Raw genomic sequence first — 16874 nt, 5'->3', positions numbered from 1 at the left:
TTTCGCCTCAACGTATTGAGACCCAACAATCAATCATTTCAATTGGATTAGTCGAGGGTACAGGGACCTAGAGTGGGATAACTCCATTTTTGCCATTTTGAAGCATAAGAAAAATGGCGATTCTTTCAAATGACCAAGATTCGAAAATTAAGGTTTAGTAACAATTTTCACTCACAGGGGCACCCCTTTATTGCTCTCGGTACTTTTCCTGATTCCTCAGTTTAACACTGGGCCAACTCCATCCTGGCTTCAGCTCCCACAAGTACTGTACATCCCACAATGTGAGGTTCAGAGACACGGTGAAACAATAGTGGATTTTGGCTCCAGCTCCCTCCCACAGCTCAAAGTTTTGCAGAATCCTTCTCCCAACCTTTCCCCCCAGATATGCCCCGATCTTTGCTGTACATTCCGGAAGGTTGCTGGAGTCAGGAAGGAACCTTGTAAAATGGGTTTGACCTCAAAAAGAACTTGCTTTAGAAAATACTTCTTGCCATCTGCGGAACTTATTTTCCAACAAAAAATACATTGGCTAAAACACATTTATTTTTATTCATGGTCTTTTCATTTTGCTGAGTCTTTATTCAGTTCTAGATTCCGTTCCACGTCACAAGTGACTGCATCATCATGACTCAGGAGACATCGGCTATCCTCACACAAATAAAGACTTTGGTTGTAAATAATGAACACGTTAATGATTTGATATTGTCGGCTCCAATTGTCTTAAAATATAGACAAATCCACCCCGAACATACCCCAGTCTTTGAGATAATCTTGGAAGATAATCTTATAAAACAATATATTTTCTGGTGTTTGACGTGCTGGTCGGGAAGGTGCAAACTTGGCCCAAAAACGTGTGTACCAGGCCTGAAGTACACCCCATGTACTGCATATTTTATTCTGTGGAAGAAAAGCACACCTAGTGAGGATAAGTAGGACAGAAAATGGATGGATGGTTGTTTAAATGGATGGAATTAGGCCACTCTAGTTCTCTATGGTCAAGTTATTTTTGAATGTTGTTTCATTTTATCAAGATGTGCATTAAATTTGAGGGAACACAAAGTCATGGTTCAAGATACCAGGATCAACGAGTTTGGTGCAGAAGAAATGGATAACCGTTGCCACAGACACACGTTGATATCTTGGTGAATGTCTTCTCAGAACATTTTGGAACGGTGGCCTCATTTCTCTTCATTTTACTTCCTGTAGACATCCCAATACCCGAGGCCAAATGTACCTTTCCGACCTGTCAATCACTCATACAATAATAGCCAATCAGATAGTCACATTGTCTTAATTCTGGCTTGACACGCCTCTCTCGTCATATTGTCCCATAAACAATGCTGGTTGTCAGCTGTGTGCGCTTGGAAAAGTTAATGTTATGAAGAAAATGATCCTCAGATGCGCTTGGGGAATGTGCAATTCTGACAAAAGATATCCTGCCAGGTAACAAGGGGCCCGGTTGAATCATTTTCCATAGCCTAAAACACAGTTGACGAAGTGTCTACGACGGATTAAGGTTGCAGAAGACCGCACATACAACTAAATGTGAACAATATCAACAAACACAAGGCTGTATATTCGAAGGTAAGTGAGGGAGAAGTAAGTTTGATTTTATTATTATCAGTGCCTATTATCAGTACTCTATACATTGCAGGAGAACAACTTTCACTTTGTTAGTATATCACTGACCTGCTGAATGAAGTGTGTAATGTTTTATGCCGCAGAGTCGGGTTAGTGATGCGTAAATGTGCGATGTCTATTTGCCTATTTGTATCACATCAGACTTTTAAGACAGAGCACTGGGTTCCATTACGAGCCGAATCAAAGTTTTTCATTTGGTGACTACGGTACTGAGTTAATCACCATTGTTTAAATACACTTGTAGAAAATCGAGCCAAACTCACTGATAAAGAGGACAATGATTTTCCTTGTGATCTTTTCAAGTAAAAAGTACTCCCCCTGCTTTACATGTGTAGTACGATTCCACTATTTTATCCAGTTGGATTTCAATATAATGTTTGTGAGGTGTCAAACTTTTTTGCATTGATTGCCAACATTTCGCTGTAACTCTTGACATTGCGTCCTGCTCCATCCAAAATCTTAACTCTGTGTGCATATCCTTGTGTGAAATACTTGAGACCTCTCTGTAGAACTCTCTTGGACAAGTCTAACGCATTTGGCAAAAAACATACCGCAATATTATCTGGAATACGCAATAGAGAATCCACTTCGAACCTGATATGTTCAGTCACCATTTTGGAAGCTTGTGGGACATGACAAATGTAGCTACGGGGGGTGGAGTTTAAGAACGCCAGTTGGAAAGGTCCATTCCCCATTTTTACTGCACTCGTGTCTCAATACTTTTGTCCAGATTCACACTTTTCTTAATACAGAATGTCCCAACACTTTGGTCTAAAATTAAAATTCTCACTTGTTGTAGGTGTCCCAATTCTTTTGTCTGCTTTTCCTTTCTTTCACTTCAACGAGCTCAACTGAGGCAAAGCTACGGAAGTCTTTCAATGACAAACGTCTTCTGTAATTGATTAGTGAGGCTAATATGTCACATTATAGAGTGATAACATAATCACAAATACACTCTGGAGTTTTTGTGAATGGATTTAATGTTAATTTACTGTGACTAATTTGTTCAATTGGTGCATTTGGTACGCTGTAACACCCCAGCTCAATCAACATAGTGTTTCATTACATTATGCTTATAAAGAGGCTGCCCACAACTGTTGTGGTTGTTTTCCTAAAAATGGAATTAGCAGGTGGATTAACAGCCCTTTGGATTAGCTTTTCATGTTTTCATCCCCTAAAAAGTGCCGCAATCACACTTTCCTCTCAGTTTAGGTGGAATGTTCCAGCAAGCTGTTGTGTTGTTGTGTGTTGAAGCTGTGGGACAAATTAGCAGGATGTTGTGTTTTCTGGAAATGTTGGCAAGTTTCCATGGGAACCTGCCAACTCGAATTAATGGGAAATGGCAGGAATTTAGGAGATTAACAAGGAATGTGTGTAAGTGGAACAGGAAGGTTAAGTTTAGTTGAGGAAGGATCTTGTCTTTTTTCATATTGGTATTGTAGTGTTAATTTGTTACTGTTTTAAGCCTCCTGTATTTTAGATTCTTTTATTGCTTCCTCGTTCCGCTTCTGCCTTAGCTAAGATTCATATTTGTGCTTTTTAGTTATATTTGTTCATTGATTTGTGTTTTAACCCCCAGGAAGCGGAATGCTCTCCTGCTTTAAATATGCTCAAAGTAAATAAAATTGGATTGCAAATTAAAAGCTACTAGAAATCAAAGTGCAAGATTGCCGTTTTTGAACATTTTCTTAGTTTTCATGTCTCTTGTTGTTTGGATAAAGTGCAGGGTGTCTATTTCCTAAATGTCCATTTACTATGGAAAAAATATATCTTTCTGCTCAATTTTCATTGATTCCATTCCTATACTGACTACAAAAACAAAAACGTTGCTAGAATTTCAAGGTTTTCCTTGTTGACAAAATTGCAAAATTACATTTCACTGAATATCCAGGTAATTCCCATTACATAAATAAAAACACTAGATAAAAGAAAAAAAAGGTTTAAAAGCTCATGAAAAAAAGTAAAACTCGTTGTTCTGTTATGATACCTCGTAAAAAGTTAGCGATGTCCATTTTGCGGCCTTTTGCAAGCTTTGGCGCTCAACTGTGCGAACTTTGGCCTTCAAACGTGCAACACGAAAGCTGACAATGCTGTTCCTCAGATGAGACGACCAACCCCGCCGTGTGACCACAGGAAATCTTCTTTGTTGGCCTTGGTGGCAAACGCATGTGTGTCCCTCAGGTGGAGCGAGAGGAGCTGCTGGGATCAAAAATGAATAAAAACACCAACTAAGTGTGTCGCTTTAACAGAGGCTGGGAAGTCATTTGTTGAGCAACTTGTAGCATGATGTATGTGTACGTATATGTCTGTCTGATTGGGAGTGGGTGTTCGTTTGTGTCACTTTTTGTGTGTTCACATGCCTGTCTGTATCCATTTGTACATGTCTGCGCTTGCAACATCGTGTATCTGTGATTGTGTGGGTGTGTGTATATGCCTCGCTGCCAGTGTGTTTTTGTGTTTGTACCTGTGTACATGTGTGGAAGTGGGTATTTGTCACTATGTAGGTCCTTGTGTGTGTTTGCATGCATGTGTGTGACTGCGTGTGTGTGCGTGTGATTGTGGAAGTGTAGGGTTCGTCTGAAAATGTGTGTACATCCATGTGTGACATACTTCTGTGTGCATGCATGTATCTGTGTGTACTTTATGTTGCTTGTGTGTTTTTTTGGGGGGGGTCTGTGTGTATTTGTTAGCGTGAGTTTGTGTGTCCACGCGTTTGCTTGCGTGTCTCTCCCACGAGTGCCATCGCCGCTTGTCCGCGGCGTCCGTAACGGAGCTGTGTGCTTCTCCGCCGTCTGCTGGTGATTTAATTACTGTACTCTAATTACTGTCGTCTCCTCATCTTCAGCAGCACATATGTTCGTTTATGTGCGACCTCTCTTCTTAATTGTTGTTGTCGCCGAGATTCCAGGTGACTGTCACTGACGCCTTTTGTCTGACGGAGACATTTTGGAAGCGGCTTCCAGATGGAGCTTTTCGCTGTTACATCCCCTCCAATCCTCCAGGGGGCAGGATACTTGACCGTAATGACTTCCAGCGTGAAACCATAAGGTCGAACAGAATCTGTTCACAAATGCTGATCCACCTGCGGGTTTTTCAGATTTTGAAAGAGAAAAAAAAAAATTCAATCATTTCTCAAAGATGTTTCTTTACACAAAAAGTCTCAGCTTTCTGGTGAAAGTGACCCAAGCTCTAAGGGTGATTATTAAAGAACAAAAAAGCTACAAAGTTTTTTGGTTTTTTTTTACTAGGAGAAGAGAGTCTATTTGGGTTGGTGCTTTTATTGTGACAGAAGACAATATTCCGTAGGTCTTTAAAGATCAGTCAAAATGGCCCAAAAAGGCTGAAAAATATGTGGAACTCTGCACTCAAAACACCTTCCAGTAAATTGCTTAATTTTAAGGGATTTCAACTCGGTTAAACTCCCTTTGAATCACATGAAAATTTACATTTTTCAAAACATTTCCAGAATTCCCTCAATATAACCAAGTATGCCAGAATGCCATTCATTTCCATTAATTACAAAAATATATAAAATTCTATATTTTCTAAGGCTAAATTCCTCAAATTATCAGGTGATTAAAAATAATATAATAATAGAAAAATAATAATTAATTAACAAAATTCATTGGATCTCCCTGTGAAACAACAAAACAACTTTCCAGCTCCATTGTGTTCTGTGTGATAGACAGGTAAATGCTGACCCTACATCTAGTGCACTGATTTTGGTGGATCTCAGTGAGAAAAAGATTCCAGTCATTTTCCGGCTTCTCTTGGGTTCTATGTGTTTTGTGTGAAAGAGACAGGCGGATAAATATTGGATTCAATGCATGACTTTTTGCATAATCTCTGTTTGAAATTTGTAAAAGTTGTCCTGCTTTGTTAAATTTTATGTGAATGACAGACTTCTAAAAGCTTGCTGCCAATTTTGCAGGATCTCTGTTTGAAACACCCAAGTGACTGCGTGAAAGAGGTGACAGTGTTGTCGTGTTTCATTGTTTGAAAGACTGAGACTGATACATTCCAGCTGCGGTCTGCCAGTTTTGCTGCATCTTGTTTGAAATTGCCAAGAGTTTTTCCTTTGGTGCTCTCCTCTCACCAATTCTTGGACTGGGATTAGTTGGTTGCTCTCCATTGCGAACAAAAAGTTTGCATCCGGATAATGGCGTGAAACTCATCGGCATCATTGTTGCAAAGCAGACACGTTGCCTTTTTCACATGGCGCCTGGCGACTTCCTGGCTGCTCCTCTGCTTTGATGCAGTTTGCGTCTGGCAGATGTTGTCCTCATTTTCCAGACATGTTCCCCCTGAGACGCTAAATCCTTTTCATTTTTTTTTTTTTTCTGAGCGGCCACGGATGATTTGTCCTCCTTTTATTAGCGAGCAGTGATACTTTTCCTCACATGCTAATTGTCCTCATAGCGTTATTCTGTTTGGGGCAACAGCATCTAGCGCACCCCAGATTTTTTTTTTTTAATCATTCCCCAAAACCAGTTTAACGCAGCAGCATGAAATTTTGTTGCCCTGTCTATGATGAGTTGGTCCTGCCAAAAAAATTTCCGAGAACCCATGGTTGAACATTTAGAGGAAGTGGTTTGGTTTGAAGCAGCCATTTTAGGTTTAATTTACAGGGGTCCTTCACAAACTGAATGAAACTTTTTCATGGTTGAATAAATCAAAGAGTAGTGTATACAAAATACTAGTAATAAACAGGAGTGAGTAAAGTAGCAAAATATTGTACACACACAGCGACTTCATTGGATAGGGCTAAATGTTGCCGTATCTAATAAGAAAAAAAACAATAGAAACATCTGCGACTTACCGTGAGTTGTTTTCTCAAGATAGAGGTGGACTGAAATATCAACATTTGGGCAGTCACAATTTAAGCGGTCCACGATAAAGCTTTTAGTTTGTGCAGGCTGTAAAGTAAACACACTGAACCCCACCCCAACCCCCCACACCACAAAAATAGAGTCCTTTTTGATTGGTACGGGATGGCAACGTCAAGTGACTGCTTTGTGTCTTTTGATTGGTGGGCATTTCACTGTGCTAATGTTGGATTGGACTGACAAGTACCCAATCTGGAAGTCAGAGATGGAGTCTAAAAATAGATGCGCACACAATGGTTAGATGAATAAATAAAAGGAGAGAACGGCATGTCGATCATTGTCACAGAGGAAAAGTATCAACCCATCTACATCAAAAAGAAAAAGTGCAGTGCATTTAAAGTACTCCGACAAGTACAATTGATCAAAAGTGTTATTTGTTGCGAACATAAGAGTGTAAATGTAAAGATATGACTACCCACCTCTCGTAATTAACTAAGTTTAAAGTAGCTCAGAAAGAAATCCACCTTCTAAGCCCAATTTAAGTTACCAGCATAAAATTTGGTTCTTGTCTAGAATGAGCAGACCAACAAAAACTTCTCAAGAACTTATCCCGAAAAACACACAGGAAGTCTCCAATGTTGCTTTGTATCAGCACTGTCTGGGTCACCTATGCGGTTTCGAGGGGTTCTTCAAAGCCGAATATCCTAGAGATTTTTCTTTTCCCCATTGCTTCCAAACTTGAAGCACATATGCTAGAATTACGAACACCACTACGTTTATGCTGCTGTTTGTAAACGGAGCATGCCAGGCAATTTTGATGACTCAAAATAAAAATGGAACTCTATTCAATATTGTAATTAACAATTCAGCCGAGCCTTCCTTGGCATAGTAAAATTTGGTAGATAGGCCTTTCATGAGTTTTGCTCGGCACCAAAAAATTTGATGTCTATCATGCGGCAGAAAGGCTGCTTTCTTGTTAGCGTATCTGTACTGCACAGTTCTGAGGACTTTCATTCAAATTTGGCCTCACCTCTGTGGAGTTGCTGTGTTCTCCCTGTGGCTGTGCGGTACTCTGGTTTCATCCCACATCCCAAAAGCATGCAACAATAATTGGACACTCTAAATTGCCCGTTGGTGTGAATCTGAGGGTGAATGGTTATTTGTCTATACTTTCCCTGTGACTGCCTAGCGACCAGTCTTTCTCCCAGAGTCAGGCTCTTAGTGAGGATAAGCAGTACGGAAATAGATAGACGGCTATCATGAGTAGATAACAACAGATAGTATCTGATTGTTACAGTATATCGTAGAAGACAAAAAAAGTCAGTTATTTTGATGTGAAACAGCCATTTTATGTTCAAAAGACCCAAGGATTTATTTGGCCATATTTTTGAAAATTCACTCCCCAAAGTATCACTGAGAAACATAAAATTTCTATGGTGTGTAGACACACAAAAATGTTTCATGGAGCCATTCTTGCCATTTTTAGACCCCTTGTATTAACTTCTGTACCTTTAATTCTTACCATCACATTTGTATTGTCTTATTGTAGTGCTCCTTAACCTGCTGCCAATTCATAAGCTGTCCCTCCGGTTGGGGAAAACCAGCATTGATTGCACATCAACATTCTCACGAAGAGCTCCTGTTCCCATCAAGAAATCCTACAGCTCATTCTCAGATGAAGAATTCATGCAAACGTCGTATTGATCATTTGATCGAGTCTGACACCTGCTTGTGATTATGCTGATGTGTCCAACATGCTGATGAGCCAGCATTTTCATTACCACACGCAAACATCCATCCGTTATCCGAGGCACTTATCCTCACAAGGGTCACAGGAGAGCGGGCGCCTATCCCAGGTAGCTTTGGGCGAAAGCCTGTCAGTCGTCGGGCAGATATCGACATCATCACTGAGCGGGAAGCTACACCATCAGTGACTCCCACACAGAAATAGTCCAACAGAAAAAAAAATGTTTGGAGTTTGAGTTTGTAGTTGAGGTGTTGATGAGATGACGGAAGGGCAAAATGGCTGCCCTGACAGAATGTTGCCGTGACAACCGGCCGATGCTACGCCAGTGCTGCACATCCTTCCACCCACGCCCCGCGCGCAGCTCTTTGCACTCGGCGGCCTTTTGTTTTCCTTCCGCAGCTAGTGGGAAATAAAGACAGGAACTAAATTAACAAATTTATTTCTTACAGTCGCACTTTGGGAATAATTAACGTTTACAAATTCCGCTCTCGTGAAGTCGGGAAGAGTGCTCACATTTTGTATTCTTTGCTAACAACCTTTGAGGTGGCTGCTCCTTTTGGAACAAAGGGGGGCAAGCCAAATATGGTGAATCTTGTTGATCACATTTTGGTTTGAGTTAATCACAAATATTTGTTAACGTTACGAACCGTAGGCTTGCGAGATCGCCATCGAGAAGAACTCAACGCCAAAAAAACACCTCAAAACAAAGAATATGTGCTAATCTTTTGATGATTTGAGGTGATTCGGTGTATTTTTATAGCAGGAAATTTGGTTGAATTCCAGTTCCCTGCTAAAAAAAATTCTATAGAAATTCTATAGGAATCTATAGAATTCCATAGAATTTGTATAGAACAACTTGTTCTATAGCATTTTGGGTGTGATTTTCAATAGAATTTCTCCAGAACAATAGAATTTCGAAATTCTATAGGACTTGGGTCCTGAAGTTCTATAGTTCTTTAGAAATTATTTAGTGTTCTATGTTCTATACAACATTTTAAGCAGGTTTTTTTTTGCCTTTGTTGAGGCTTCCGATTGCTTTGAAATAAACGCGGCTCAAAAGCCAAAGAAATTTTGGGTTGACATTACTTTTTGGGGAATTTTACTGCAAACTTTGGAAGAGTTCAAAATAAATTGGATCCATTTTACCAAGTCAAAGAAAGGCCAAAACACACAAAATCCTGTTCGTGTATACCATGGCTCATCAACCTTTTTGAGGCTGAGGGCTACTTCGTGAGCACCGATCGTATGAAAGTCTATGTGACCTCTGTTTGTGGCAAATTTCAGACTCAGTTCATTACACGTACATAAAATATTTTTGTTTTAATTTATTGTAGTAAATCACATTACAGGTATTTTAAAATTTTAATTCACGTAAGCAAGTCAGATTCAGAATTTAAAGCACAAATAATAGTAACAATTTGTGGCCTATGGTATTTTTAGAACATAACTCGCGGGCGCCTGATATGGTCCTCGCGGGCTACCATTCGCCCGCGGGCACCGCGTTGGTGACCGCTGGTGTATAGTCTGCCCTTGCCCATTCGCAGTTCACTGTTTGCGGGCCCACATATTCCCACATTTTGGCCATTTTGTTTTCTTTTTTTACCATATTTTCGCAGCTGTCGCCACAGTGTGTCATCTGTTTCCATCCAAGCCTATCTTGCCAACCTCCTCTGTAACACTCACTGTCCTCATGTCCTCCCTCACAACTTCCATCAACCTTTTCTTTGGTCTTCCTCTCGCTCGTTTGCCTGGCAGCGCCATCCTCAGAACCCTTCTACCAACATTCTCACTGTCTCGCCTCTGAACATGTCTCCAAAACATCCAACTTTGGCTGTCCCTCTAATGAGGTGATTTCTAATCCTATCCGAGCTATTAATACCAAGCGAGAACCTCAGCATCTTCATTTCTGGTACCTCAAGATCTGCTTTGCTATTTTCACAGCCTTAAAGGTCTTAAATTCTCTTCTAAGTAGACAAGGCACCACATTAGATATGATACCTGACAATGTGGTGCACACATTGAATTGCGACATTCACAAATGTTGTTGGGTCCCTTGTTTAACTAAGTACACCTAAACATACTGGTTACACTGTTGGCATGCACCCTAGGAAGTGTGCCACAAGTCAGTGAAGCACAAGTGCATTTGACATCTGGAAGCAGAACAAACTTGCACTGGCCCACACGCTGCCTGTGTAGGCAGGTCATTACTGAGGAGGTTGTACACACTCATGGTGTCACATTGAAACTAAAATTTTCACACAACAATAAACAGAATAGCATAACTAGCAAATAGTAAAACAAATAAAAGAATGACTCACGAAATAATTGACACTAAACATGCACTTTAAACCCTATTTAAATGCTCCCAGCATTCTTTTCGGCACTATGGAGGTCCTGAGTTTTTTTTTAACTAAATACACAATAAAAGTGGCAGCACATTGATGCAGCTGTAGCGCATTAGCCTCACTGTTCTGAGTACCGGGGTTCAAATACCAGCCCCGCCTGTGTGGAATTTGCATATTCTCCCCATGCCCACATGGGTTTTCTCCAGGTATTCCACTTCCCTCCCACATGCCAAAAACATGCATTCATTGGATACTCTAAATTGCCCCGAGGTGTGATTGTGAATGTGACTTTTATTTGTCTCTATTTGACCTGTGACTGGCTGGCGACCATTTCATGGTGTACCCTGCCTCCTGACTGAGGTTAGCTGCCTCCAATACTCCTGCGACCATTGTGAGGATCAGTGGCTCAGATAATGGATGGATGGAGTATATGCTATAGTTTTGACCTTATAGAAACCTTCCCAATGCTGATGTTCGTGATTACCTACAAAGTTATTTTCCATTTACTGACTTGTTATACGTGCTGACTGTATCGATGTTGTTTTATTTTCACTCTAGACACTTCTGAATGTAGCTGCCTATTTTCTATTCACATGACTTCACTCTGCTGTGATGCGGCTCCAGCAAGATTCGATGTACTGTACAATCAAAGCACTTATTCTACAGTTTCGCTACTCAACATTTAACAATGTCTTTAGGGTTAACATGGCTTCTCCGCATTCTCCTTCTAGCTCTTCCTTCTTGCTCCACCATCGAAGTGCAACTTTGTGACTTAGAGGAGCGACTCTCCAGTATGGAAGGACAGTGTTGAGCTTGTGGTTGCTATCCGGGAACAGTTCTGAGCTAGATGTTGCCCGGTATTTCTCTGCAATCCTGGAAAGCAGGGAGGCGGATGACTGTTTGACCTAATTTTAACATTGAGTGAGAAGTAATATTGTCAATGAGCAGTGTTGTTATATTTTGACAGAATTCCAGTCAAACCAATTTACATATGTTGTATATGCTGTAAATTTGGGGGATTATTTGGTTGATTTTCATATTGCTGGTCTTCCTGTTTTGAAATGAGTTGAGTGAAAAAGCCACAGAAAATGTTAAATCCGCATACACAGTTAATCTTTTGATGCTTGCTGAACTTAGCTGCCGTCAGTAGTCATTTCCTTCGTTGTTGAAATTGAGAGTAAAACAAGTTTGGAGGTCTTTACCTGTGAAGAACTTTTCTACAAGCTGAATTTTTTATCAGCCATCATTTTTTAGATCTGTGCTCTCAGACATGCCGACAGCAGTTGTTTGCGTGTTAGCGCGCGTGCAGGGGTGGCGTCACCTCTCAGTTAAGGCGGCGCATGCATCCTTGGGGCCTGCGGTTGTGATCGAACAGCTGGCCTCTGAGTTAGCGGTTGACACGGCTGGTGCTCGAGATTTTGCCGCGCCGACCGTCGCCTGGGGACCCGTTACGATGTAGCGGAATTGTCGTCCCCATGATAACGCAGTGGATGCTTTACATGTATTCAAGTACAGTGCGATCCTTTAGGTCAACGATTAAATGTTGTGGGGATTAGCAAAATGGAGTCACTCGGATATACTGATCACACCAGGATCAAAAATAAATAAAACATCATTTACACTAGAGTTCGGCAATATGGCCTTATGAAAAATTATATTTCCAAATATGAATCTATTTTGTCTTTGTTTTTGCAAAGAAAAAGCAAATGAAATCCAACTGCAAAAAACTAAAACTTTCTGGAACTTTAGAGGGAAATGAGACTACTGGAATAACTAACCCTTTATATATATATATATATATATATATATTTTTTTTTTTTTTTTTTTGAGGTCCAGGAACATTTGGTGTGAAGTCATTTGGCAGTTCTTGAACATAAAGTATGTGACTGGACCCTTTTTGTAAAACTAAATACGTAAATACTAGTAGGAGCTAAATATTCCTGGAAGCTTGGATGGAAGCTCTTAACATGTAATACCTTAAGAACAAGAATAGTCCAGTTGCCTTGATTCAACCTTTGTTGATTACCATGACCTGGATGACTGACAAACTTCAGTGATATTGACATGAAAATGCTTCATTGACATCAGAAGACCTTCTGGCTGCGAGACAAGAACACAATTACTCTATTTAATTAAATACACTAATTGATTGTTCCCAGCAGATGCTAACATAAATAGCATGTAGCTGAAAGCATAATAGCTAACAATTAGCATGAAAATGAGCAGTAAGCTCGCCAACAATCTCAGAGTAGGCTAATAAGGCGGTACTTCTACTTTATTTCAGTTGCATTAAGCTTTATTATACGCTTCCATTATTTTTTTATGACTCCATGTGCTATGTTTGAGGCAATGTTATATTCCCCATGACCAAGTTGTGTTACACATTTGTCGGTTCCATCCCCGGCCCAGGTTGTTGTGTTGTGAGTTATTGTTGTCAGCGGCGGGCCGGTCGTGGCTCTCCCGAAGTGATTAATTTGCTGTGCTTGTCATTAGCCAAAGCCGTTAAGAAGAATTATGGTTCATCTGGATGCAAATAGTGATGAATTGTGGCTGGCTGCGCTCCATTTGTTCTAATGGAAGTTCTGCCCGGCTGAATCATGTCGCATCGTCCTGCCGCCATGCCGGGTCCCTTCCGGCTCCGCCCAGCCGTCGCAATTTGAGGAGAGTTGGTGCACAAATGGCAGCGCCAGACATGAATAGATCCAAAATTGTCTTATGAAGCCCGGGGTTGAAAATACACGGAAGTCAGCCACTTTGATTTGAGTTTTGAGTCATATTTGGACATTGGTCCTTTAAATAAAGACTTTTCCCTATTGAGTTTGACTTGCCATAAAACACAAAACTAGTAATTGTTCATGAAATGTTTGAACACTAAGCCCCCATAGCCATTTGATATCAAGTTGAAACCAAATCATTTGCATATACTAGATAAAAAGACACATTTGCATTTTTTTGTCACTGTCTGGCATGAAATGAGACTAAACCTTTCCTTTTTTAGGTACATTAGGATTACCACAATTATTTCTATATGTTAAATACCACAAGAATGAGAGAATGAATTTAGACAATTTTTCGTGACTTTGTTCAAAGGCACAAATTTACATACATTTCATTTGTATTTCTTACTACTGCATTTAAACCTCGAGACGTGTCAAATGTTCTGGATGTTCTTCCGAAAGCTTCTCACAATCCATGAAAGGATTTTTGACTGATTACTTCCGACAGAACCAGTGTAATTTAGCCAAGTTTGTAAGCCACCTTGCTCACATATGCCTGTTCATAAATTTTCAGTAGGATTGAGATCAGGGCTTTGTGATGGCCCCTCCAAAACATTGGCATTGCTGTCCTTAAGACACTTTGTTACCAGTTTTGCAGGATCATTGTCCATTTGGAAGACCCCACTTGCATCCAATCTTTAACTTCCTGGCTGATGTCTTGAGATCTTGTTTGATCAGATGAACATACCACCTTCCCACACTCAAAAATGCAGATTTTTTTTTCCTACCCCACTCTTTGACAGTTTGTGAATTTTGAGCAGATTGGGTTACATACCATCACCCATAGTTGGGTTCATTATTTTTTCGCAGCAGATTGGGTTAAAGATTGGATTTGGGCAGGCTGAACAGTTGAAGCTGGTTGGACCCAGCAGGTCCTTCTCCAGAGAATTAAGTAAAAAAAGGTACGAAAAAAACATGTTGAAGATCTATTGCATCTGTTTGAAAAGTTAATGTACCCAGTAGGTTGTGTCGCGGTTGCGGCTGTGGTTATCTTAAAAAAACATATACTTCGCTTACTTCACTTGAAGACTTTCCATCCATCCATCCGTCCATCCATTAATTTTCTGAGCTGCTTATCCTTACAAGGGTTGCAGGTGTAGCGAAACTGTATAATAAGTGCTTTGGTGGTACATTACATGTGTTACAAAAGCCATGCTACGAGACAGTCAACACATATAACAGGTTTATAAATGGGAAATAACTTTGTTCTTAAACCATCAAAATCTGTAATTGCGTCATCATATTTACAGTTGAAATTTATAAACTAGTTCCAGAATCAGAAATCAAGGTTAATGGGTTTTTCAACTATTGTTCATGTTTGGTTACAAAAATGCTTGCAATATCTCGTTATCATTTATACATGACAATTTGAAATTTTGGTACTGATTTTAACAAGAGTTAGGGTAATGAACACATAATTTGCCTTCATGGGGCACATAAAATCATGTGGCAGGGCAGTTTTACACTCGTGCTATAAGGTCAAAAGTATGGCAGACCATCCAGCTATCCATCCATCATCTGAGCCATTCCTCACAAGGTTCGCAGTCGTTTTGGGGGAGAACATGCTAACTCCACATAGGTGGGGCCAGGATTTGAACGCTGGTCCTCAGAACTGTGTTGCCCACTTTTAGACCTATGTCTTCAGCCCCCCCACCCCACGCCCGGATTGCTGATTTGCCTTTTTGCGTGGAGAATAGTGGGCAAAGTATATTTCTGTTATGACTTTCTGGTAAGTTTGATTTGAACAATTTCTTGTCACATTAAATGTAATTGCAAATGGTCTGAAAATAGCAGGCACTGTCTTTTTCATCAGTGGCATCATGTTTTTTTTTCTTTTTATTGACTGAATGAACTGATAAATTAAATAAAACAGGAATTACTCATTTTTATTCTAATTATTTTTTTATATATATATTTATTCACCCATCACTGAGCGGGAATTGATTCCACACTGCACACACTGAAATCAGTTGTGTGTACCACCACACCATCTGTGACCCACATAGAAGTTTATATATTATATATATTCTATATTTTCATTTTGCGTCTTGTTTAAGACCCCCCCCCCCCTCTATTTTAGGTGTCTGCCATGTTGTATCTTGCAGCTCAACAGATCTGCTGGATGAAAACTTCTTGGGATCTTTCATCCACCTTGTTGGGAATAAGGGACAGGGGGGGCTAAATTTCTGGATAAATTAGTTGCTAGGGGTACTGTATGTCTTGAGCCCTAGGTCAACATTATGGGTTACATGTGCTTCATGTACACTATCTGGTATCCACTTTCTTTTGTGTTTTTTGAGTGTGACTGTTCCAAAGCTTTTGTGGTCATTATTGGGACCACTTTGTAGCAGCCATCACTTCTTGGAGCTGTTGACATATGCTTCAAGGGATGCTTTGTGACTACTGAAAATGCATACAGGCAGGTTTGGGAATTTGTTCTGTCATTTTTTTTTTTTAAATAAATGCCAGGAGATATTTCAAATGCTGGGAAGCTCATGAAAGTGAAACGGAATGCAATGCAACAATGATAGATGGGCTCTGCTTGTTTTCAGTGTATTTCAGTTTCCGTAAATTCAGTGTAGTAAATTTCTCAGATTTTACTTGTGAAAGTTTTCATGACCTGATTATTTTGAGTTTTGCCTTATTGGACTGCCCCCTATATATCACAATGGTTTGGAATATGTAGTCCTGGTCTAATCTAATTTAAACAAGCTGTTGTGATATTTAAAAAAAGAACTATATGTACTACTTTTTTTTTTCATTTCTCATATGTACTGTTTTGTTTTGTGGCAATCAACCCGTAGTAAATAACGATTAAAAGAATGTTTGTTTCATCAAGAAGAGTCCGTTTTAATTTTCGCCATTTCAAGACGTCCTTTAAAAAGAAACTACCCAGTACTCTTTGAGATTTTGTCCCATTGCAAGCAAGTTTGAACCACAGATAATGGACTAATTATTAATATTTTGAAACTTTATTATTGTCTGTGTGCTGCACAGAGTGGCAAATTTTGACAATATCGCTATAAAACATGGAGCATGAAATTTGGTAGACGTGTCCATCATGAGTCGTCCCGCACTAGCCGAATATTAAAAACATTGGCCTTTTTGGTTTGAAGTGGCCCGTCTCGAGCCCATTTTACCCAATTCCAGGTGTCCTTCAACATGATTTTGTCTGATTGCTTATGTATCAAATTTGATAGATGTATACTAGACAGATGTCTGATGCAACAGTGTGATCATTTTTAGCTTAGGTTATGGCATGTTGGCTGAGCTCTCGAAGTTGGACTTGCTATAAAATAAGAAACTTTAATAACTATATCGCCTGTAGGCACTTTCTAGGTGAAATGTGAAATTCAGTCGAAATATCTATCATGAGTAAACGCAGATACTGTCAGTCCCAAAAAGCCGTGCCAAAAAGATACAGGAAGTCTGCGATTTTGTTTCAGAGTGGCAATTTTAGGGTCATTTTGTCCATTTCTTGGGATCCTTCAAATAACTTGTCAGAGATTTGTTCATTTTTGCTATCAAGCAGCTATAA

The 16874-nt window shown here is 39.9% G+C and overlaps 1 protein-coding gene and 1 long non-coding RNA gene across 6 annotated transcripts in view; one reads left to right on the top strand and one right to left on the bottom strand.

Annotated features, from left to right (window-relative positions):
* The window catches only part of LOC133514209 (RNA binding protein fox-1 homolog 3-like), a 485672-nt gene that overhangs the window by 156853 nt on the left and 311945 nt on the right, over positions 1–16874 (top strand). The window lies entirely within an intron of this gene.
* LOC133514421 (uncharacterized) lies at positions 3472–6595 on the bottom strand. The gene is made up of 2 exons (XR_009798800.1): positions 6461–6595; positions 3472–4723 (listed from the first exon to the last, which is right to left on the bottom strand). It is a non-coding gene; the product is annotated as an uncharacterized LOC133514421 (long non-coding RNA).

Source organism: Syngnathoides biaculeatus, chromosome 16, assembly GCF_019802595.1.
Source record: "Syngnathoides biaculeatus isolate LvHL_M chromosome 16, ASM1980259v1, whole genome shotgun sequence".
In the NCBI taxonomy this organism is placed as follows: Eukaryota; Metazoa; Chordata; class Actinopteri; order Syngnathiformes; family Syngnathidae; genus Syngnathoides; species Syngnathoides biaculeatus.
The sequence above is the reverse complement of the archived record's forward strand: the minus strand, read 5'-3'. Positions and strand labels throughout refer to the sequence as shown.